This window comes from Petromyzon marinus, chromosome 73 (assembly GCF_048934315.1).
Source record: "Petromyzon marinus isolate PM22_M1 ecotype Great Lakes invasive population chromosome 73, UKy_Petmar_22M1.pri1.0, whole genome shotgun sequence".
Taxonomy (NCBI): Eukaryota; Metazoa; Chordata; class Hyperoartia; order Petromyzontiformes; family Petromyzontidae; genus Petromyzon; species Petromyzon marinus.
This window is the reverse complement of record NC_133739.1, coordinates 9,404,133-9,430,988: the sequence shown is the minus strand read 5'-3', so window position 1 is coordinate 9,430,988 and position 26,856 is coordinate 9,404,133.

The window sequence follows — 26,856 nt, the reverse complement described above, 5'->3', positions numbered from 1 at the left end:
CGTGTCACCGTCACCACGTTAACCGTGTCACCGTCACCACGTTAACCGTGTCACCGTCACCACGTTAACCGTGTCACCGTCACCACGTTAACCGTGTCACCACGTTAACCGCGTCACCATCACCACGTTAACCGCGTCACCGTCACCACGTTAACCGCGTCACCGTCACCACGTTAACCGTGTCACCGTCACCACGTTAACCGTGTCACCACGTTAACCATGTCACCGTCACCACGTTAACCATGTCACCGTCACCACGTTAACCGCGTCACCGTCACCACGTTAACCGCGTCACCGTCACCACGTTAACCGTGTCACCACGTTAACCATGTCACCGTCACCACGTTAACCGCGTCACCGTCACCACGTTAACCGTGTCACCGTCACCACGTTAACCGTGTCACCGTCACCACGTTAACCGTGTCACCGTCACCACGTTAACCGTGTCACCACGTTAACCGCGTCACCATCACCACGTTAACCGCGTCACCGTCACCACGTTAACCACGTCACCGTCACCACGTTAACCATGTCACCGTCACCACGTTAACCGTGTCACCGTCACCACGTTAACCGTGTCACCGTCACCACGTTAACCGTGTCACCGTCACCACGTTAACCATGTCACCGTCACCACGTTAACCGCGTCACCGTCACCACGTTAACCGCGTCACCGTCACCACGTTAACCGTGTCACCGTCACCACGTTAACCGCGTCACCGTCACCACGTTAACCGTGTCACCGTCACCACGTTAACCGTGTCACCGTCACCACGTTAACCGTGTCACCGTCACCACGTTAACCGTGTCACCGTCACCACGTTAACCGTGTCACCGTCACCACGTTAACCGCGTCACCGTCGCCACGTTAACCGCGTCACCGTCACCACGTTAACCGTGTCACCGTCACCACGTTAACCGTGTCACCGTCACCACGTTAACCGTGTCACCGTCACCACGTTAACCGCGTCACCGTCACCACGTTAACCGTGTCACCGTCACCACGCTAACCGCGTCACCGTCACCACGTTAACCGTGTCACCACGTTAACCGTGTCACCGTCACCATGTTAACCGTGTCACCACGTTAACCGTGTCACCGTCACCACGTTAACCGTGCCACCGTCGCCACGTTAACCGCGACACCGTCACCACGTTAACCGTCTCACCGTCACCATGTTAACCGCGTCACCGTCACCACGTTAACCGTGTCACCGTCGCCACGTTAACCGTGTCACCGTCACCACGTTAACCGCGTCACCGTCACCACGTTAACCGTGTCACCGTCACCACGTTAACCGCGTCACCGTCACCACGCTAACCGCGTCACCGTCACCACGTTAACCGCGTCACCATCACCACGTTAACCGCGTCACCGTCACCACGTTAACCGCGTCACCGTCACCACGTTAACCGTGTCACCACGTTAACCGTGTCACCGTCACCACGTTAACCGCGTCACCGTCACCACGTTAACCGTGTCACCGTCACCACGTTAACCGCGTCACCGTCACCACGTTAACCGTGTCACCGTCACCACGTTAACCGCGTCACCGTCACCACGTTAACCGCGTCACCGTCACCACGTTAACCGCGTCACCGTCACCACGCTAACCGCGTCACCACGTTAACCGCGTCACCGTCACCACGTTAACCGTGTCACCACGTTAACCGCGTCACCGTCACCACGTTAACCGTGTCACCGTCGCCACGTTAACCGCGACACCGTCACCACGTTAACCGTGTCACCGTCACCACGTTAACCGCGTCACCGTCACCACGTTAACCATGTCACCGTCACCACGTTAACCATGTCACCGTCACCACGTTAACCATATCACCGTCACCACGTTAACCGCGTCACCGTCACCACGTTAACCGCGTCACCGTCACCACGTTAACCGTGTCACCGTCACCACGTTAACCGTGTCACCGTCACCACGTTAACAATGTCACCGTCACCACGTTAACCGCGTCACCGTCACCACGTTAACCGTGTCACCGTCACCACGTTAACCGCGTCACCGTCACCACGTTAACCGCGTCACCACGTTAACCGCGTCACCGTCACCACGCTAACCGCGTCACCACGTTAACCGCGTCACCGTCACCACGTTAACCGTGTCACCACGATAACCGCGTCACCGTCACCACGTTAACCGTGTCACCGTCACCACGTTAACCGCGTCACCGTCACCACGTTAACCATGTCACCGTCACCACGTTAACCGTGTCACCGTCACCACGTTAACCATGTCACCGTCACCACGTTAACCGTGTCACCACGTTAACCGTGTCACCGTCACCACGTTAACCGCGTCACCGTCACCACGTTAACCGCGTCACCGTCACCACGTTAACCGTGTCACCGTCACCACGTTAACCATGTCACCGTCACCACGTTAACCGCGTCATCACGTTAACCGCGTCACCGTCACCACGTTAACCGCGTCACCGTCACCACGTTAACCGTGTCACCGTCGCCACGTTAACCGCGACACCGTCACCACGTTAACCGTGTCACCATCACCACGTTAACCGCGTCACCGTCACCACGTTAACCATGTCACCGTCACCACGTTAACCATGTCACCGTCACCACGTTAACCATGTCACCGTCACCACGTTAACCGTGTCACCGTCACCACGTTAACCGTGTCACCACGTTAACCGCGTCACCGTCACCACGTTAACCGCGTCACCGTCACCACGTTAACCGCGTCACCGTCACCACGTTAACCGCGTCACCGTCACCACGTTAACCGTGTCACCGTCACCACGTTAACCATGTCACCGTCACCACGTTAACCGTGTCACCGTCACCACGTTAACCGTGTCACCACGTTAACCGCGTCACCGTCACCACGTTAACCGCGTCACCGTCACCACGTTAACCGTGTCACCGTCGCCACGTTAACCGTGTCACCGTCACCACGTTAACCGCGTCACCGTCACCACGTTAACCGCGTCACCGTCACCACGTTAACCGCGTCACCGTCACCACGTTAACCGCGTCACCGTTACCACGTTAACCGTGTCACCGTCGCCACGTTAACCGCGTCACCGTCACCACGTTAACCGTGTCACCACGTTAACCGTGTCACCGTCACCACGTTAACCGCGTCACTGTCACCACGTTAACCGTGTCACCACGTTAACCGCGTCACCGTCACCACGTTAACCGCGTCACCGTCACCACGCTAACCGTGTCACCACGTTAACCGCGTCACCGTCACCACGTTAACCGTGTCACCGTCACCACGTTAACCGTGTCACCACGTTAACCGCGTCACCGTCACCACGTTAACCGCGTCACCGTCACCACGTTAACCGTGTCGCCACGTTAACCGCGTCACCGTCACCACGTTAACCGCGTCACCGTCACCACGTTAACCGCGTCACCGTCACCACGTTAACCGCGTCACCGTCGCCACGTTAACCGCGTCACCGTCACCACGTCAATCGTGTCACCGTCACCACGTTAACCGCGTCACCGTCACCACGTTAACCATGTCACCGTCACCACGTTAACCATGTCACCGTCACCACGTTAACCGTGTCACCACGTTAACCGCGTCACCGTCACCACGTTAACCGTGTCACCGTCACCACGTTAACCGCGTCACCGTCACCACGTTAACCGTGTCACCACGTTAACCGCGTCACCGTCATCACGTTAACCATGTCACCGTCACCACGTTAACCGTGTCACCGTCGCCACGTTAACCGCGTCACCGTCACCACGTTAACGGCGTCACCGTCACCACGTTAACCGCGTCACCGTCACCACGTTAACCGTGTCACCGTCACCACGTTAACCGCGTCACCGTCACCACGTTAACCGTGTCACCGTCACCACGTTAACCGTGTCACCGTCACCACGTTAACCGTGTCACCACGTTAACCGCGTCACCGTCACCACGTTAACCGTGTCACCGTCACCACGTTAACCGTGTCACCGTCACCACGTTAACCGTGTCACCGTCACCACGTTAACCGCGTCACCGTCACCACGTTAACCGCGTCACCGTCACCACGCTAACCGTGTCACCGTCACCACGTTAACCGTGTCACCGTCACCACGTTAACCGTGTCACCGTCTCCACGTTAACCGTGTCACCGTCACCACGTTAACCGCGTCACCGTCACCACGTTAACCGTGTCACCACGTTAACCGTGTCACCGTCACCACGTTAACCGCGTCACCGTCACCACGTTAACCGTGTCACCGTCACCACGTTAACCGTGTCACCGTCACCACGTTAACCGTGTCACCGTCACCACGTTAACCATGTCACCGTCACCACGTTAACCGCGTCACCGTCACCACGTTAACCGCGTCACCGTCACCACGTTAACCGTGTCACCGTCACCACGTTAACCGTGTCACCGTCACCACGTTAACCGTGTCACCGTCACCACGTTAACCGTGTCACCGTCACCACGTTAACCGTGTCACCGTCACCACGTTAACCGTGTCACCGTCACCACGTTAACCGTGTCACCGTCACCACGTTAACCGCGTCACCGTCGCCACGTTAACCGCGTCACCGTCACCACGTTAACCGTGTCACCGTCACCACGTTAACCGTGTCACCGTCACCACGTTAACCGTGTCACCGTCACCACGTTAACCGCGTCACCGTCACCACGTTAACCGTGTCACCGTCACCACGCTAACCGCGTCACCGTCACCACGTTAACCGTGTCACCACGTTAACCGTGTCACCGTCACCATGTTAACCGTGTCACCACGTTAACCGTGTCACCGTCACCACGTTAACCGTGCCACCGTCGCCACGTTAACCGCGACACCGTCACCACGTTAACCGTGTCACCGTCACCACGTTAACCGCGTCACCGTCACCACGTTAACCGTGTCACCGTCGCCACGTTAACCGTGTCACCGTCACCACGTTAACCGCGTCACCGTCACCACGTTAACCGTGTCACCGTCACCACGTTAACCGCGTCACCGTCACCACGCTAACCGCGTCACCGTCACCACGTTAACCGTGTCACCGTCACCACGTTAACCGCGTCACCGTCACCACGTTAACCGTGTCACCGTCACCACGTTAACCACGTCACCGTCACCACGTTAACCGTGTCACCGTCACCACGTTAACCGCGTCACCGTCACCACGTTAACCGTGTCACCGTCACCACGTTAACCGCGTCACCGTCACCACGTTAACCGTGTCACCGTCACCACGTTAACCGCGTCACCGTCACCACGTTAACCGCGTCACCGTCACCACGTTAACCGCGTCACCGTCACCACGCTAACCGCGTCACCACGTTAACCGCGTCACCGTCACCACGTTAACCGTGTCACCACGTTAACCGCGTCACCGTCACCACGTTAACCGTGTCACCGTCCCCACGTTAACCACGTCACCGTCACCACGTTAACCGTGTCACCACGTTAACCGTGTCACCGTCACCACGTTAACCGTGTCACCGTCACCACGTTAACCGTGTCACCACGTTAACCGCGTCACCATCACCACGTTAACCGCGTCACCGTCACCACGTTAACCATGTCACCGTCGCCACGTTAACCGCGTCACCGTCACCACGTTAACCGTGTCACCGTCGCCACGTTAACCGCGACACCGTCACCACGTTAACCGTGTCACCGTCACCACGTTAACCGCGTCACCGTCACCACGTTAACCATGTCACCGTCACCACGTTAACCATGTCACCGTCACCACGTTAACCATATCACCGTCACCACGTTAACCGCGTCACCGTCACCACGTTAACCGCGTCACCGTCACCACGTTAACCGTGTCACCGTCACCACGTTAACCGTGTCACCGTCACCACGTTAACAATGTCACCGTCACCACGTTAACCGCGTCACCGTCACCACGTTAACCGTGTCACCGTCACCACGTTAACCGCGTCACCGTCACCACGTTAACCGCGTCACCACGTTAACCGCGTCACCGTCACCACGCTAACCGCGTCACCACGTTAACCGCGTCACCGTCACCACGTTAACCGTGTCACCGTCACCACGTTAACCGCGTCACCGTCACCACGTTAACCATGTCACCGTCACCACGTTAACCGTGTCACCGTCACCACGTTAACCATGTCACCGTCACCACGTTAACCGTGTCACCACGTTAACCGTGTCACCATCACCACGTTAACCGCGTCACCGTCACCACGTTAACCGCGTCACCATCACCACGTTAACCGCGTCACCGTCACCACGCTAACCGCGTCATCACGTTAACCGCGTCACCGTCACCACGTTAACCGCGTCACCGTCACCACGTTAACCGTGTCACCGTCGCCACGTTAACCGCGACACCGTCACCACGTTAACCGTGTCACCATCACCACGTTAACCGCGTCACCGTCACCACGTTAACCATGTCACCGTCACCACGTTAACCATGTCACCGTCACCACGTTAACCATGTCACCGTCACCACGTTAACCGTGTCACCGTCACCACGTTAACCGTGTCACCACGTTAACCGCGTCACCGTCACCACGTTAACCGTGTCACCGTCACCACGTTAACCGTGTCACCGTCACCACGTTAACCGTGTCACCGTCACCACGTTAACCCTGTCACCGTCACCACGTTAACCGCGTCACCATCACCACGTTAACCGTGTCACCGTCACCACGTTAACCGCGTCACCGTCACCACGTTAACCGTGTCACCGTCACCACGTTAACCGTTTCACCGTCACCACGTTAACCATGTCACCATCGCCACGTTAACCGTGTCACCGTCACCACGTTAACCATGTCACCGTCACCACGTTAACCATGTCACCGTCACCACGTTAACCGCGTCACCGTCACCACGTTAACCATGTCACCGTCACCACGTTAACCATGTCACCGTCACCACGTTAACCATGTCACCGTCACCACGTTAACCATGTCACCGTCGCCACGTTAACCGCGTCACCGTCACCACGTTAACCGTGTCACCGTCACCACGTTAACCGTGTCACCACGTTAACCGTGTCACCGTCACCACGTTAACCGCGTCACCGTCACCACGTTAACCGTGTCACCGTCACCACGTTAACCGTGTCACCGTCACCACGTTAACCGTGTCACCACGTTAACCGCGTCACCGTCACCACGTTAACCGCGTCACCGTCACCACGTTAACCGCGTCACCGTCACCACGTTAACCGCGTCACCGTCACCACGTTAACCGTGTCACCGTCACCACGTTAACCGTGTCACCGTCACCACGTTAACCGTGTCACCGTCACCACGTTAACCCTGTCACCGTCACCACGTTAACCGTGTCACCATCACCACGTTAACCGCGTCACCGTCACCACGTTAACCGTGTCACCGTCACCACGTTAACCGTGTTACCGTCACCACGTTAACCGCGTCACCGTCACCACGTTAACCGTGTCACCGTCACCACGTTAACCGTGTCACCATCACCACGTTAACCGCGTCACCGTCACCACGTTAACCGTGTCACCGTCGCCACGTTAACCGTGTCACCATCACCACGTTAACCGCGTCACCGTCACCACGTTAACCGCGTCACCGTCACCACGTTAACCGCGTCACCGTCACCACGTTAACCGTGTCACCGTCACCACGTTAACCGTGTCACCGTCACCACGTTAACCGTGTCACCGTCACCACGTTAACCGCGTCACCATCACCACGTTAACCGTGTCACCGTCACCACGTTAACCGCGTCACCGTCACCACGTTAACCGTGTCACCGTCACCACGTTAACCATGTCACCGTCGCCATGTTAACCATGTCACCGTCACCACGTTAACCGTGTCACCGTCACCACGTTAACCATGTCACCGTCACCACGTTAACCATGTCACCGTCACCACGTTAACCGCGTCACCGTCACCACGTTAACCATGTCACCGTCACCACGTTAACCATGTCACCGTCACCACGTTAACCATGTCACCGTCACCACGTTAACCATGTCACCGTCGCCACGTTAACCGCGTCACCGTCACCACGTTAACCGTGTCACCGTCACCACGTTAACCGTGTCACCACGTTAACCGCGTCACCGTCACCACGTTAACCGCGTCACCGTCACCACGTTAACCGCGTCACCGTCACCACGTTAACCGCGTCACCGTCACCACGTTAACCGTGTCACCGTCACCACGTTAACCGTGTCACCGTCACCACGTTAACCGTGTCACCGTCACCACGTTAACCCTGTCACCGTCACCACGTTAACCGCGTCACCATCACCACGTTAACCGCGTCACCGTCACCACGTTAACCCTGTCACCGTCACCACGTTAACCGTGTCACCGTCACCACGTTAACCGCGTCACCGTCACCACGTTAACCGTGTCACCGTCACCACGTTAACCGTGTTACCGTCACCACGTTAACCATGTCACCGTCGCCACGTTAACCGTGTCACCGTCACCACGTTAACCATGTCACCGTCACCACGTTAACCGTGTCACCGTCACCACGTTAACCATGTCACCGTCACCACGTTAACCATGTCACCGTCACCACGTTAACCGCGTCACCGTCACCACGTTAACCATGTCACCGTCACCACGTTAACCATGTCACCGTCACCACGTTAACCATGTCACCGTCACCACGTTAACCGTGTCACCGTCACCACGTTAACCGCGTCACCGTCACCACGTTAACCGTGTCACCGTCACCACGTTAACCGTGTCACCGTCACCACGTTAACCATGTCACCGTCACCACGTTAACCGTGTCACCGTCACCACGTTAACCATGTCACCGTCACCACGTTAACCATGTCACCGTCACCACGTTAACCATGTCACCGTCACCACGTTAACCGCGTCACCGTCACCACGTTAACCGCGTCACCGTCACCACGTTAACCGTGTCACCGTCACCACGTTAACCGCGTCACCGTCACCACGTTAACCGTGTCACCGTCACCACGTTAACCGCGTCACCGTCACCACGTTAACCGTGTCACCACGTTAACCGTGTCACCGTCACCACGTTAACCGCGTCACCGTCACCACGTTAACCGCGTCACCGTCACCACGTTAACCGTGTCACCACGTTAACCGTGTCACCGTCACCACGTTAACCGCGTCACCGTCACCACGCTAACCGCGTCACCACGTTAACCGCGTCACCGTCACCACGTTAACCGCGTCACCGTCACCACGTTAACCGCGTCACCGTCACCACGTTAACCGTGTCACCGTCACCACGTTAACCGCGTCACCGTCACCACGCTAACCGTGTCACCGTCACCACGTTAACCGTGTCACCGTCACCACGTTAACCGCGTCACCGTCACCACGTTAACCGCGTCACCGTCACCACGTTAACCGCGTCACCGTCACCACGTTAACCACGTCACCGTCACCACGTTAACCGCGTCACCGTCACCACGTTAACCGTGTCACCGTCACCACGTCACCGTCACCACGTTAACCGCGTCACCGTCACCACGTTAACCGTGTCACCGTCACCACGTCACCGTCACCACGTTAACCGTGTCACCGTCACCACGTTAACCGTGTCACCGTCACCACGTTAACCCTGTCACCGTCACCACGTTAACCGTGTCACCGTCACCACGTTAACCATGTCACCGTCACCACGTTAACCGTGTCACCGTCACCACGTTAACCATGTCACCGTCACCACGTTAACCATGTCACCGTCACCACGTTAACCGCGTCACCGTCACCACGTTAACCATGTCACCGTCACCACGTTAACCATGTCACCGTCACCACGTTAACCATGTCACCGTCACCACGTTAACCATGTCACCGTCGCCACGTTAACCGCGTCACCGTTACCACGTTAACCGTGTCACCGTCACCACGTTAACCGTGTCACCACGTTAACCGCGTCACCGTCACCACGTTAACCGCGTCACCGTCACCACGTTAACCGCGTCACCGTCACCACGTTAACCGCGTCACCGTCACCACGTTAACCGTGTCACCGTCACCACGTTAACCGTGTCACCGTCACCACGTTAACCGTGTCACCGTCACCACGTTAACCGTGTCACCGTCACCACGTTAACCCTGTCACCGTCACCACGTTAACCGCGTCACCATCACCACGTTAACCGTGTCACCGTCACCACGTTAACCGCGTCACCGTCACCACGTTAACCGTGTCACCGTCACCACGTTAACCGTGTTACCGTCACCACGTTAACCATGTCACCGTCGCCACGTTAACCGTGTCACCGTCACCACGTTAACCATGTCACCGTCACCACGTTAACCGCGTCACCGTCACCACGTTAACCATGCCACCGTCACCACGTTAACCATGTCACCGTCACCACGTTAACCATGTCACCGTCACCACGTTAACCGTGTCACCGTCACCACGTTAACCGCGTCACCGTCACCACGTTAACCGTGTCACCGTCACCACGTTAACCGTGTCACCGTCACCACGTTAACCATGTCACCGTCACCACGTTAACCATGTCACCGTCACCACGTTAACCGTGTCACCGTCACCACGTTAACCATGTCACCGTCACCACGTTAACCGTGTCACCGTCACCACGTTAACTGTGTCACCGTCACCACGTTAACCGTGTCACCGTCACCACGTTAACCGCGTCACCGTCACCACGTTAACCATGTCACCGTCACCACGTTAACCGCGTCACCGTCACCACGTTAACCGTGTCACCACGTTAACCGTGTCACCGTCACCACGTTAACCGTGTCACCGTCACCACGTTAACCGCGTCACCGTCACCACGTTAACCGCGTCACCGTCACCACGTTAACCGTGTCACCGTCACCACGTTAACCGTGTCACCGTCACCACGTTAACCGTGTCACCGTCACCACGTTAACCATGTCACCACGTTAACCGTGTCACCGTCACCACGTTAACCCTGTCACCGTCACCACGTTAACCGCGTCACCATCACCACGTTAACCGTGTCACCGTCACCACGTTAACCGCGTCACCGTCACCACGTTAACCGTGTCACCGTCACCACGTTAACCGTGTTACCGTCACCACGTTAACCATGTCACCGTCGCCACGTTAACCGTGTCACCGTCACCACGTTAACCATGTCACCGTCACCACGTTAACCGCGTCACCGTCACCACGTTAACCATGTCACCGTCACCACGTTAACCATGTCACCGTCACCACGTTAACCATGTCACCGTCACCACGTTAACCGTGTCACCGTCACCACGTTAACCGCGTCACCGTCACCACGTTAACCGTGTCACCGTCACCACGTTAACCGTGTCACCGTCACCACGTTAACCCTGTCACCGTCACCACGTTAACCGTGTCACCGTCACCACGTTAACCGTGTCACCGTCACCACGTTAACCCTGTCACCGTCACCACGTTAACCGCGTCACCATCACCACGTTAACCGTGTCACCGTCACCACGTTAACCGCGTCACCGTCACCACGTTAACCGTGTCACCGTCACCACGTTAACCGTGTTACCGTCACCACGTTAACCATGTCACCGTCGCCACGTTAACCGTGTCACCGTCACCACGTTAACCATGTCACCGTCACCACGTTAACCGCGTCACCGTCACCACGTTAACCATGTCACCGTCACCACGTTAACCGTGTCACCGTCACCACGTTAACCGCGTCACCGTCACCACGTTAACCGTGTCACCGTCACCACGTTAACCGTGTCACCGTCACCACGTTAACCATGTCACCGTCACCACGTTAACCGTGTCACCGTCACCACGTTAACCATGTCACCGTCACCACGTTAACCATGTCACCGTCACCACGTTAACCGCGTCACCGTCACCACGTTAACCATGCCACCGTCACCACGTTAACCATGTCACCGTCACCACGTTAACCATGTCACCGTCACCACGTTAACCGTGTCACCGTCACCACGTTAACCGCGTCACCGTCACCACGTTAACCGTGTCACCGTCACCACGTTAACCGTGTCACCGTCACCACGTTAACCGTGTCACCACGTTAACCGCGTCACCGTCACCACGTTAACCATGTCACCGTCACCACGTTAACCATGTCACCGTCACCACGTTAACCGTGTCACCGTCACCACGTTAACTGTGTCACCGTCACCACGTTAACCATGTCACCGTCACCACGTTAACCGCGTCACCGTCACCACGTTAACCATGTCACCGTCACCACGTTAACCGCGTCACCGTCACCACGTTAACCGTGTCACCACGTTAACCGTGTCACCGTCACCACGTTAACCGTGTCACCGTCACCACGTTAACCGTGTCACCGTCACCACGTTAACCGTGTCACCACGTTAACCGCGTCACCGTCACCACGTTAACCGCGTCACCGTCACCACGTTAACCGCGTCACCGTCACCACGTTAACCGCGTCACCGTCACCACGTTAACCGTGTCACCGTCACCACGTTAACCGTGTCACCGTCACCACGTTAACCGTGTCACCGTCACCACGTTAACCATGTCACCACGTTAACCGTGTCACCGTCACCACGTTAACCCTGTCACCGTCACCACGTTAACCGCGTCACCATCACCACGTTAACCGTGTCACCGTCACCACGTTAACCGCGTCACCGTCACCACGTTAACCGTGTCACCGTCACCACGTTAACCGTGTTACCGTCACCACGTTAACCATGTCACCGTCGCCACGTTAACCGTGTCACCGTCACCACGTTAACCATGTCACCGTCACCACGTTAACCGCGTCACCGTCACCACGTTAACCATGTCACCGTCACCACGTTAACCGTGTCACCGTCACCACGTTAACCGCGTCACCGTCACCACGTTAACCGTGTCACCGTCACCACGTTAACCGTGTCACCGTCACCACGTTAACCATGTCACCGTCACCACGTTAACCATGTCACCGTCACCACGTTAACCATGTCACCGTCACCACGTTAACCGTGTCACCGTCACCACGTTAACCGTGTCACCGTCACCACGTTAACCATGTCACCGTCACCACGTTAACCGTGTCACCGTCACCACGTTAACCACGTCACCGTCACCACGTTAACCGTGTCACCGTCACCACGTTAACCGTGTCACCGTCACCACGTCACCGTCACCACGTTAACCGCGTCACCGTCACCACGCTAACCCGCCGGTCGCCGTGGCGACGGCTACCTGCAGGTCGCTGGTGCCCAGCCACAGCAGTCCGCTGTCGGTGTAGATGGCCACTCGCGACTGGCCAGGTGACACAGCCAGCAACACCACGTTAACCGTGTCACCGTCACCACGTTAACCATGTCACCGTCACCACGTTAACCGCGTCACCGTCACCACGTTAACCGTGTCACCGTCACCACGTTAACCGTGTCACCGTCACCACGTTAACCGTGTCACCGTCACCACGTTAACCGTGTCACCGTCACCACGTTAACCGCGTCACCGTCACCACGTTAACCGCGTCACCGTCACCACGTTAACCATGCCACCGTCACCACGTTAACCATGTCACCGTCACCACGTTAACCATGTCACCGTCACCACGTTAACCGTGTCACCGTCACCACGTTAACCGCGTCACCGTCACCACGTTAACCGTGTCACCGTCACCACGTTAACCGTGTCACCGTCACCACGTTAACCGTGTCACCACGTTAACCGCGTCACCGTCACCACGTTAACCATGTCACCGTCACCACGTTAACCATGTCACCGTCACCACGTTAACCGTGTCACCGTCACCACGTTAACTGTGTCACCGTCACCACGTTAACCATGTCACCGTCACCACGTTAACCGCGTCACCGTCACCACGTTAACCATGTCACCGTCACCACGTTAACCGCGTCACCGTCACCACGTTAACCGTGTCACCACGTTAACCGTGTCACCGTCACCACGTTAACCGTGTCACCGTCACCACGTTAACCGTGTCACCACGTTAACCGCGTCACCGTCACCACGTTAACCGCGTCACCGTCACCACGTTAACCGCGTCACCGTCACCACGTTAACCGCGTCACCGTCACCACGTTAACCGTGTCACCGTCACCACGTTAACCGTGTCACCGTCACCACGTTAACCGTGTCACCGTCACCACGTTAACCATGTCACCACGTTAACCGTGTCACCGTCACCACGTTAACCCTGTCACCGTCACCACGTTAACCGCGTCACCATCACCACGTTAACCGTGTCACCGTCACCACGTTAACCGCGTCACCGTCACCACGTTAACCGTGTCACCGTCACCACGTTAACCGTGTTACCGTCACCACGTTAACCATGTCACCGTCGCCACGTTAACCGTGTCACCGTCACCACGTTAACCATGTCACCGTCACCACGTTAACCGCGTCACCGTCACCACGTTAACCATGTCACCGTCACCACGTTAACCATGTCACCGTCACCACGTTAACCGCGTCACCGTCACCACGTTAACCGTGTCACCACGTTAACCGCGTCACCGTCACCACGCTAACCCGCCGGTCGCCGTGGCGACGGCTACCTGCAGGTCGCTGGTGCCCAGCCACAGCAGTCCGCTGTCGGTGTAGATGGCCACTCGCGACTGGCCAGGTGACACAGCCAGCAACACCACGTTAACCGTGTCACCGTCACCACGTTAACCGTGTCACCGTCACCACGCTAACCGTGTCACCGTCACCACGTTAACCATGTCACCGTCACCACGTTAACCGCGTCACCGTCACCACGTTAACCGCGTCACCGTCACCACGTTAACCGTGTCACCGTCACCACGTTAACAGCGTCACCGTCACCACGTTAACCGTGTCACCACGTTAACCGCGTCACCGTCACCACGTTAACCGTGTCACCGTCACCACGTTAACCGCGTCACCGTCACCACGTTAACCGTGTCACCGTCACCACGTTAACAGCGTCACCGTCACCACGTTAACCGTGTCACCACGTTAACCGCGTCACCGTCACCACGTTAACCGTGTCACCGTCACCACGTTAACCGTGTCACCGTCACCACGTTAACCGTGTCACCGTCACCACGTTAACCGCGTCACCGTCACCACGTTAACAGCGTCACCGTCACCACGTTAACCGTGTCACCGTCACCACGTTAACCGTGTCACCGTCACCAGGTTAACCGTGTCACCGTCACCACGTTAACCATGTCACCGTCACCACGTTAACCATGTCACCGTCACCACGTTTACCATGTCACCGTCACCACGTTAACCGTGTCACCGTCACCACGTTAACCGCGTCACCGTCACCACGTTAACCATGTCACCGTCACCACGTCAACCGCGTCACCGTCACCACGTCAACCGCGTCACCGTCACCACGTTAACCGCGTCACCGTCACCACGCTAACCGCGTCACCGTCACCACGTTAACCGCGTCACCGTCACCACGTTAACCGTGTCACCGTCACCACGCTAACCGTGTCACCGTCACCACGTCACCGTCACCACGTTAACCGTGTCACCACGTTAACCGTGTCACCGTCACCACGTTAACCGCGTCACCGTCACCACGTTAACCATGTCACCGTCACCACGTTAACCGTGTCACCGTCACCACGTTAACCGCGTCACCGTCACCACGCTAACCGTGTCACCGTCACCACGTTAACCGTGTCACCACGTTAACCGCGTCACCGTCACCACGTTAACCATGTCACCGTCACCACGTTAACCATGTCACCGTCACCACGTTAACCGCGTCACCGTCACCACGTTAACCGTGTCACCGTCACCACGTTAACAGCGTCACCGTCACCACGTTAACCGTGTCACCACGTTAACCGCGTCACCGTCACCACGTTAACCGTGTCACCGTCACCACGTTAACCGCGTCACCGTCACCACGTTAACCGTGTCACCGTCACCACGTTAACAGCGTCACCGTCACCACGTTAACCGTGTCACCACGTTAACCGCGTCACCGTCACCACGTTAACCGTGTCACCGTCACCACGTTAACCGTGTCACCGTCACCACGTTAACCGTGTCACCGTCACCACGTTAACCGCGTCACCGTCACCACGTTAACAGCGTCACCGTCACCACGTTAACCGTGTCACCGTCACCACGTTAACCGTGTCACCGTCACCACGTTAACCGTGTCACCGTCACCACGTTAACCATGTCACCGTCACCACGTTAACCATGTCACCGTCACCACGTTTACCATGTCACCGTCACCACGTTAACCGTGTCACCGTCACCACGTTAACCGCGTCACCGTCACCACGTTAACCATGTCACCGTCACCACGTTAACCGCGTCACCGTCACCACGTTAACCATGTCACCGCCACCACGCTAACCGCGTCACCGTCACCACGTTAACCGTGTCACCGTCACCACGTTAACCATGTCACCGTCACCACGTTAACCGTGTCACCACGTTAACCGTGTCACCGTCACCACGCTAACCATGTCACCGTCACCACGCTAACCATGTCACCACGTTAACCGCGTCACCGTCACCACGCTAACCATGTCACCGTCACCACGCTAACCATGTCACCGTCACCACGCTAACCATGTCACCGTCACCACGTTAACCGTGTCACCGTCACCACGCTAACCGTGTCACTGTCACCACGTTAACCGTGTCACCGTCACCACGTTAACCGTGTCACCACGTTAACCGCGTCACCGTCACCACGCTAACCCGCCGGTTGCCGTGGCGACGGCTACCTGCAGGTCGCTGGTGCCCAGCCACAGCAGTCCGCTGTCGGTGTAGATGGCCACTCGCGACTGGCCAGGTGACACAGCCAGCAACACCACGTTAACCGTGTCACCGTCACCACGTTAACCGTGTCACCGTCACCACGCTAACCGTGTCACCGTCACCACGTTAACCATGTCACCGTCACCACGTTAACCGCGTCACCGTCACCACGTTAACCGCGTCACCGTCACCACGTTAACCGCGTCACCGTCACCACGTTAACCGTGTCACCACGTTAACCGTGTCACCGTCACCACGCTAACCATGTCACCGTCACCACGCTAACCATGTCACCACGTTAACCGCGTCACCGTCACCACGCTAACCATGTCACCGTCACCACGCTAACCATGTCACCGTCACCACGTTAACCATGTCACCGTCACGTTAACCGCGTCACCGTCACCACGTTAACCATGTCACCGCCACCACGCTAACCGCGTCACCGTCACCACGTTAACCGTGTCACCGTCACCACGTTAACCATGTCACCGTCACCACGTTAACCGTGTCACCACGTTAACCGTGTCACCGTCACCACGCTAACCATGTCACCGTCACCACGCTAACCATGTCACCACGTTAACCGCGTCACCGTCACCACGCTAACCATGTCACCGTCACCACGCTAACCATGTCACCGTCACCACGCTAACCATGTCACCGTCACCACGTTAACCGTGTCACCGTCACCACGCTAACCGTGTCACTGTCACCACGTTAACCGTGTCACCGTCACCACGTTAACCGTGTCACCACGTTAACCGCGTCACCGTCACCACGCTAACCCGCCGGTCGCCGTGGCGACGGCTACCTGCAGGTCGCTGGTGCCCAGCCACAGCAGTCCGCTGTCGGTGTAGATGGCCACTCGCGACTGGCCAGGTGACACAGCCAGCAACACCACGCTAACCATGTCACCGTCACCACGTTAACCGCGTCACCGTCACCACGTTAACCGCGTCACCGTCACCACGTTAACCGTGTCACCGTCACCACGTTAACCATGTCACCGTCACCACGTTAACCGCGTCACCGTCACCACGTTAACCGTGTCACCGTCACCACGTTAACAGCGTCACCGTCACCACGTTAACCGTGTCACCACGTTAACCGCGTCACCGTCACCACGTTAACCGTGTCACCGTCACCACGTTAACCGCGTCACCGTCACCACGTTAACCGTGTCACCGTCACCACGTTAACAGCGTCACCGTCACCACGTTAACCGTGTCACCACGTTAACCGCGTCACCGTCACCACGTTAACCGTGTCACCGTCACCACGTTAACCGTGTCACCGTCACCACGTTAACCGTGTCACCGTCACCACGTTAACCGCGTCACCGTCACCACGTTAACAGCGTCACCGTCACCACGTTAACCGTGTCACCGTCACCACGTTAACCGTGTCACCGTCACCACGTTAACCGTGTCACCGTCACCACGTTAACCATGTCACCGTCACCACGTTAACCATGTCACCGTCACCACGTTTACCATGTCACCGTCACCACGTTAACCGTGTCACCGTCACCACGTTAACCGCGTCACCGTCACCACGTTAACCATGTCACCGTCACCACGTTAACCGCGTCACCGTCACCACGTTAACCATGTCACCGCCACCACGCTAACCGCGTCACCGTCACCACGTTAACCGTGTCACCGTCACCACGTTAACCATGTCACCGTCACCACGTTAACCGTGTCACCACGTTAACCGTGTCACCGTCACCACGCTAACCATGTCACCGTCACCACGCTAACCATGTCACCACGTTAACCGCGTCACCGTCACCACGCTAACCATGTCACCGTCACCACGCTAACCATGTCACCGTCACCACGCTAACCATGTCACCGTCACCACGTTAACCGTGTCACCGTCACCACGCTAACCGTGTCACTGTCACCACGTTAACCGTGTCACCGTCACCACGTTAACCGTGTCACCACGTTAACCGCGTCACCGTCACCACGCTAACCCGCCGGTCGCCGTGGCGACGGCTACCTGCAGGTCGCTGGTGCCCAGCCACAGCAGTCCGCTGTCGGTGTAGATGGCCACTCGCGACTGGCCAGGTGACACAGCCAGCAACACCACGTTAACCGTGTCACCGTCACCACGTTAACCGTGTCACCGTCACCACGCTAACCGTGTCACCGTCACCACGTTAACCATGTCACCGTCACCACGTTAACCGCGTCACCGTCACCACGTTAACCGCGTCACCGTCACCACGTTAACCGTGTCACCGTCACCACGTTAACAGCGTCACCGTCACCACGTTAACCGTGTCACCACGTTAACCGCGTCACCGTCACCACGTTAACCGTGTCACCGTCACCACGTTAACCGCGTCACCGTCACCACGTTAACCGTGTCACCGTCACCACGTTAACAGCGTCACCGTCACCACGTTAACCGTGTCACCACGTTAACCGCGTCACCGTCACCACGTTAACCGTGTCACCGTCACCACGTTAACCGTGTCACCGTCACCACGTTAACCGTGTCACCGTCACCACGTTAACCGCGTCACCGTCACCACGTTAACAGCGTCACCGTCACCACGTTAACCGTGTCACCGTCACCACGTTAACCGTGTCACCGTCACCACGTTAACCGTGTCACCGTCACCACGTTAACCATGTCACCGTCACCACGTTAACCATGTCACCGTCACCACGTTTACCATGTCACCGTCACCACGTTAACCGTGTCACCGTCACCACGTTAACCGCGTCACCGTCACCACGTTAACCATGTCACCGTCACCACGTCAACCGCGTCACCGTCACCACGTCAACCGCGTCACCGTCACCACGTTAACCGCGTCACCGTCACCACGCTAACCGCGTCACCGTCACCACGTTAACCGCGTCACCGTCACCACGTTAACCGTGTCACCGTCACCACGCTAACCGTGTCACCGTCACCACGTCACCGTCACCACGTTAACCGTGTCACCACGTTAACCGTGTCACCGTCACCACGTTAACCGCGTCACCGTCACCACGTTAACCATGTCACCGTCACCACGTTAACCGTGTCACCGTCACCACGTTAACCGCGTCACCGTCACCACGCTAACCGTGTCACCGTCACCACGTTAACCGTGTCACCACGTTAACCGCGTCACCGTCACCACGTTAACCATGTCACCGTCACCACGTTAACCATGTCACCGTCACCACGTTAACCGCGTCACCGTCACCACGTTAACCGTGTCACCGTCACCACGTTAACAGCGTCACCGTCACCACGTTAACCGTGTCACCACGTTAACCGCGTCACCGTCACCACGTTAACCGTGTCACCGTCACCACGTTAACCGCGTCACCGTCACCACGTTAACCGTGTCACCGTCACCACGTTAACAGCGTCACCGTCACCACGTTAACCGTGTCACCACGTTAACCGCGTCACCGTCACCACGTTAACCGTGTCACCGTCACCACGTTAACCGTGTCACCGTCACCACGTTAACCGTGTCACCGTCACCACGTTAACCGCGTCACCGTCACCACGTTAACAGCGTCACCGTCACCACGTTAACCGTGTCACCGTCACCACGTTAACCGTGTCACCGTCACCACGTTAACCGTGTCACCGTCACCACGTTAACCATGTCACCGTCACCACGTTAACCATGTCACCGTCACCACGTTTACCATGTCACCGTCACCACGTTAACCGTGTCACCGTCACCACGTTAACCGCGTCACCGTCACCACGTTAACCATGTCACCGCCACCACGCTAACCGCGTCACCGTCACCACGTTAACCGTGTCACCGTCACCACGTTAACCATGTCACCGTCACCACGTTAACCGTGTCACCACGTTAACCGTGTCACCGTCACCACGCTAACCATGTCACCGTCACCACGCTAACCATGTCACCACGTTAACCGCGTCACCGTCACCACGCTAACCATGTCACCGTCACCACGCTAACCATGTCACCGTCACCACGCTAACCATGTCACCGTCACCACGTTAACCGTGTCACCGTCACCACGCTAACCGTGTCACTGTCACCACGTTAACCGTGTCACCGTCACCACGTTAACCGTGTCACCACGTTAACCGCGTCACCGTCACCACGCTAACCCGCCGGTCGCCGTGGCGACGGCTACCTGCAGGTCGCTGGTGCCCAGCCACAGCAGTCCGCTGTCGGTGTAGATGGCCACTCGCGACTGGCCAGGTGACACAGCCAGCAACACCACGTTAACCGCGTCACCGTCACCACGTTAACCGTGTCACCACGTTAACCGCGTCACCGTCACCACGTTAACCGCGTCACCGTCACCACGTTAACCGTGTCACCGTCACCACGTTAACCATGTCACCGTCACCACGTTAACCATGTCACCGTCACCACGTTAACCGTGTCACCGTCACCACGTTAACCACGTCACCGTCACCACGTTAACCGCGTCACCGTCACCACGCTAACCCGCCGGTCGCCGTGGCGACGGCTACCTGCAGGTCGCTGGTGCCCAGCCACAGCAGTCCGCTGTCGGTGTAGATGGCCACTCGCGACTGGCCAGGTGACACAGCCAGCAACACCACGTTAACCGTGTCACCACGTTAACTGTGTCACCGTCACCACGTTAACCGTGTCACCGTCACCACGTTAACCACGTCACCGTCACCACGTTAACCGTGTCACCGTCACCACGTTAACCGCGTCACCGTCACCACGTTAACAGCGTCACCGTCACCACGTTAACCGTGTCACCGTCACCACGTTAACCGTGTCACCGTCACCACGTTAACCGTGTCACCGTCACCACGTTAACCATGTCACCGTCACCACGTTAACCATGTCACCGTCACCACGTTTACCATGTCACCGTCACCACGTTAACCGTGTCACCGTCACCACGTTAACCGCGTCACCGTCACCACGTTAACCATGTCACCGTCACCACGTTAACCGCGTCACCGTCACCACGTTAACCATGTCACCGCCACCACGCTAACCGCGTCACCGTCACCACGTTAACCGTGTCACCGTCACCACGTTAACCATGTCACCGTCACCACGTTAACCGTGTCACCACGTTAACCGTGTCACCGTCACCACGCTAACCATGTCACCGTCACCACGCTAACCATGTCACCACGTTAACCGCGTCACCGTCACCACGCTAACCATGTCACCGTCACCACGCTAACCATGTCACCGTCACCACGCTAACCATGTCACCGTCACCACGTTAACCGTGTCACCGTCACCACGCTAACCGTGTCACTGTCACCACGTTAACCGTGTCACCGTCACCACGTTAACCGTGTCACCACGTTAACCGCGTCACCGTCACCACGCTAACCCGCCGGTCGCCGTGGCGACGGCTACCTGCAGGTCGCTGGTGCCCAGCCACAGCAGTCCGCTGTCGGTGTAGATGGCCACTCGCGACTGGCCAGGTGACACAGCCAGCAACACCACGCTAACCATGTCACCGTCACCACGTTAACCGCGTCACCGTCACCACGTTAACCGCGTCACCGTCACCACGTTAACCGTGTCACCGTCACCACGTTAACCATGTCACCGTCACCACGTTAACCGCGTCACCGTCACCACGTTAACCGTGTCACCGTCACCACGTTAACAGCGTCACCGTCACCACGTTAACCGTGTCACCACGTTAACCGCGTCACCGTCACCACGTTAACCGTGTCACCGTCACCACGTTAACCGCGTCACCGTCACCACGTTAACCGTGTCACCGTCACCATGTTAACAGCGTCACCGTCACCACGTTAACCGTGTCACCACGTTAACCGCGTCACCGTCACCACGTTAACCGTGTCACCGTCACCACGTTAACCGTGTCACCGTCACCACGTTAACCGTGTCACCGTCACCACGTTAACCGCGTCACCGTCACCACGTTAACAGCGTCACCGTCACCACGTTAACCGTGTCACCGTCACCACGTTAACCGTGTCACCGTCACCACGTTAACCGTGTCACCGTCACCACGTTAACCATGTCACCGTCACCACGTTAACCATGTCACCGTCACCACGTTTACCATGTCACCGTCACCACGTTAACCGTGTCACCGTCACCACGTTAACCGCGTCACCGTCACCACGTTAACCATGTCACCGTCACCACGTTAACCGCGTCACCGTCACCACGTTAACCATGTCACCGCCACCACGCTAACCGCGTCACCGTCACCACGTTAACCGTGTCACCGTCACCACGTTAACCATGTCACCGTCACCACGTTAACCGTGTCACCACGTTAACCGTGTCACCGTCACCACGCTAACCATGTCACCGTCACCACGCTAACCATGTCACCACGTTAACCGCGTCACCGTCACCACGCTAACCATGTCACCGTCACCACGCTAACCATGTCACCGTCACCACGCTAACCATGTCACCGTCACCACGTTAACCGTGTCACCGTCACCACGCTAACCGTGTCACTGTCACCACGTTAACCGTGTCACCGTCACCACGTTAACCGTGTCACCACGTTAACCGCGTCACCGTCACCACGCTAACCCGCCGGTCGCCGTGGCGACGGCTACCTGCAGGTCGCTGGTGCCCAGCCACAGCAGTCCGCTGTCGGTGTAGATGGCCACTCGCGACTGGCCAGGTGACACAGCCAGCAACACCACGTTAACCGTGTCACCGTCACCACGTTAACCGTGTCACCGTCACCACGCTAACCGTGTCACCGTCACCACGTTAACCATGTCACCGTCACCACGTTAACCGCGTCACCGTCACCACGTTAACCGCGTCACCGTCACCACGTTAACCGTGTCACCGTCACCACGTTAACAGCGTCACCGTCACCACGTTAACCGTGTCACCACGTTAACCGCGTCACCGTCACCACGTTAACCGTGTCACCGTCACCACGTTAACCGCGTCACCGTCACCACGTTAAGCGTGTCACCGTCACCACGTTAACAGCGTCACCGTCACCACGTTAACCGTGTCACCACGTTAACCGCGTCACCGTCACCACGTTAACCGTGTCACCGTCACCACGTTAACCGTGTCACCGTCACCACGTTAACCGTGTCACCGTCACCACGTTAACCGCGTCACCGTCACCACGTTAACAGCGTCACCGTCACCACGTTAACCGTGTCACCGTCACCACGTTAACCGTGTCACCGTCACCACGTTAACCGTGTCACCGTCACCACGTTAACCATGTCACCGTCACCACGTTAACCATGTCACCGTCACCACGTTTACCATGTCACCGTCACCACGTTAACCGTGTCACCGTCACCACGTTAACCGCGTCACCGTCACCACGTTAACCATGTCACCGTCACCACGTCAACCGCGTCACCGTCACCACGTCAACCGCGTCACCGTCACCACGTTAACCGCGTCACCGTCACCACGCTAACCGCGTCACCGTCACCACGTTAACCGCGTCACCGTCACCACGTTAACCGTGTCACCGTCACCACGCTAACCGTGTCACCGTCACCACGTCACCGTCACCACGTTAACCGTGTCACCACGTTAACCGTGTCACCGTCACCACGTTAACCGCGTCACCGTCACCACGTTAACCATGTCACCGTCACCACGTTAACCGTGTCACCGTCACCACGTTAACCGCGTCACCGTCACCACGCTAACCGTGTCACCGTCACCACGTTAACCGTGTCACCACGTTAACCGCGTCACCGTCACCACGTTAACCATGTCACCGTCACCACGTTAACCATGTCACCGTCACCACGTTAACCGCGTCACCGTCACCACGTTAACCGTGTCACCGTCACCACGTTAACAGCGTCACCGTCACCACGTTAACCGTGTCACCACGTTAACCGCGTCACCGTCACCACGTTAACCGTGTCACCGTCACCACGTTAACCGCGTCACCGTCACCACGTTAACCGTGTCACCGTCACCACGTTAACAGCGTCACCGTCACCACGTTAACCGTGTCACCACGTTAACCGCGTCACCGTCACCACGTTAACCGTGTCACCGTCACCACGTTAACCGTGTCACCGTCACCACGTTAACCGTGTCACCGTCACCACGTTAACCGCGTCACCGTCACCACGTTAACAGCGTCACCGTCACCACGTTAACCGTGTCACCGTCACCACGTTAACCGTGTCACCGTCACCACGTTAACCGTGTCACCGTCACCACGTTAACCATGTCACCGTCACCACGTTAACCATGTCACCGTCACCACGTTTACCATGTCACCGTCACCACGTTAACCGTGTCACCGTCACCACGTTAACCGCGTCACCGTCACCACGTTAACCATGTCACCGTCACCACGTTAACCGCGTCACCGTCACCACGTTAACCATGTCACCGCCACCACGCTAACCGCGTCACCGTCACCACGTTAACCGTGTCACCGTCACCACGTTAACCATGTCACCGTCACCACGTTAACCGTGTCACCACGTTAACCGTGTCACCGTCACCACGCTAACCATGTCACCGTCACCACGCTAACCATGTCACCACGTTAACCGCGTCACCGTCACCACGCTAACCATGTCACCGTCACCACGCTAACCATGTCACCGTCACCACGCTAACCATGTCACCGTCACCACGTTAACCGTGTCACCGTCACCACGCTAACCGTGTCACTGTCACCACGTTAACCGTGTCACCGTCACCACGTTAACCGTGTCACCACGTTAACCGCGTCACCGTCACCACGCTAACCCGCCGGTCGCCGTGGCGACGGCTACCTGCAGGTCGCTGGTGCCCAGCCACAGCAGTCCGCTGTCGGTGTAGATGGCCACTCGCGACTGGCCAGGTGACACAGCCAGCAACACCACGTTAACCGTGTCACCGTCACCACGTTAACCGTGTCACCGTCACCACGCTAACCGTGTCACCGTCACCACGTTAACCATGTCACCGTCACCACGTTAACCGCGTCACCGTCACCACGTTAACCGCGTCACCGTCACCACGTTAACCGTGTCACCGTCACCACGTTAACAGCGTCACCGTCACCACGTTAACCGTGTCACCACGTTAACCGCGTCACCGTCACCACGTTAACCGTGTCACCGTCACCACGTTAACCGCGTCACCGTCACCACGTTAACCGTGTCACCGTCACCACGTTAACAGCGTCACCGTCACCACGTTAACCGTGTAACCACGTTAACCGCGTCACCGTCACCACGTTAACCGTGTCACCGTCACCACGTTAACCGTGTCACCGTCACCACGTTAACCGTGTCACCGTCACCACGTTAACCGCGTCACCGTCACCACGTTAACAGCGTCACCGTCACCACGTTAACCGTGTCACCGTCACCACGTTAACCGTGTCACCGTCACCACGTTAACCGTGTCACCGTCACCACGTTAACCATGTCACCGTCACCACGTTAACCATGTCACCGTCACCACGTTTACCATGTCACCGTCACCACGTTAACCGTGTCACCGTCACCACGTTAACCGCGTCACCGTCACCACGTTAACCATGTCACCGTCACCACGTCAACCGCGTCACCGTCACCACGTCAACCGCGTCACCGTCACCACGTTAACCGCGTCACCGTCACCACGCTAACCGCGTCACCGTCACCACGTTAACCGCGTCACCGTCACCACGTTAACCGTGTCACCGTCACCACGCTAACCGTGTCACCGTCACCACGTCACCGTCACCACGTTAACCGTGTCACCACGTTAACCGTGTCACCGTCACCACGTTAACCGCGTCACCGTCACCACGTTAACCATGTCACCGTCACCACGTTAACCGTGTCACCGTCACCACGTTAACCGCGTCACCGTCACCACGCTAACCGTGTCACCGTCACCACGTTAACCGTGTCACCACGTTAACCGCGTCACCGTCACCACGTTAACCATGTCACCGTCACCACGTTAACCATGTCACCGTCACCACGTTAACCGCGTCACCGTCACCACGTTAACCGTGTCACCGTCACCACGTTAACAGCGTCACCGTCACCACGTTAACCGTGTCACCACGTTAACCGCGTCACCGTCACCACGTTAACCGTGTCACCGTCACCACGTTAACCGCGTCACCGTCACCACGTTAACCGTGTCACCGTCACCACGTTAACAGCGTCACCGTCACCACGTTAACCGTGTCACCACGTTAACCGCGTCACCGTCACCACGTTAACCGTGTCACC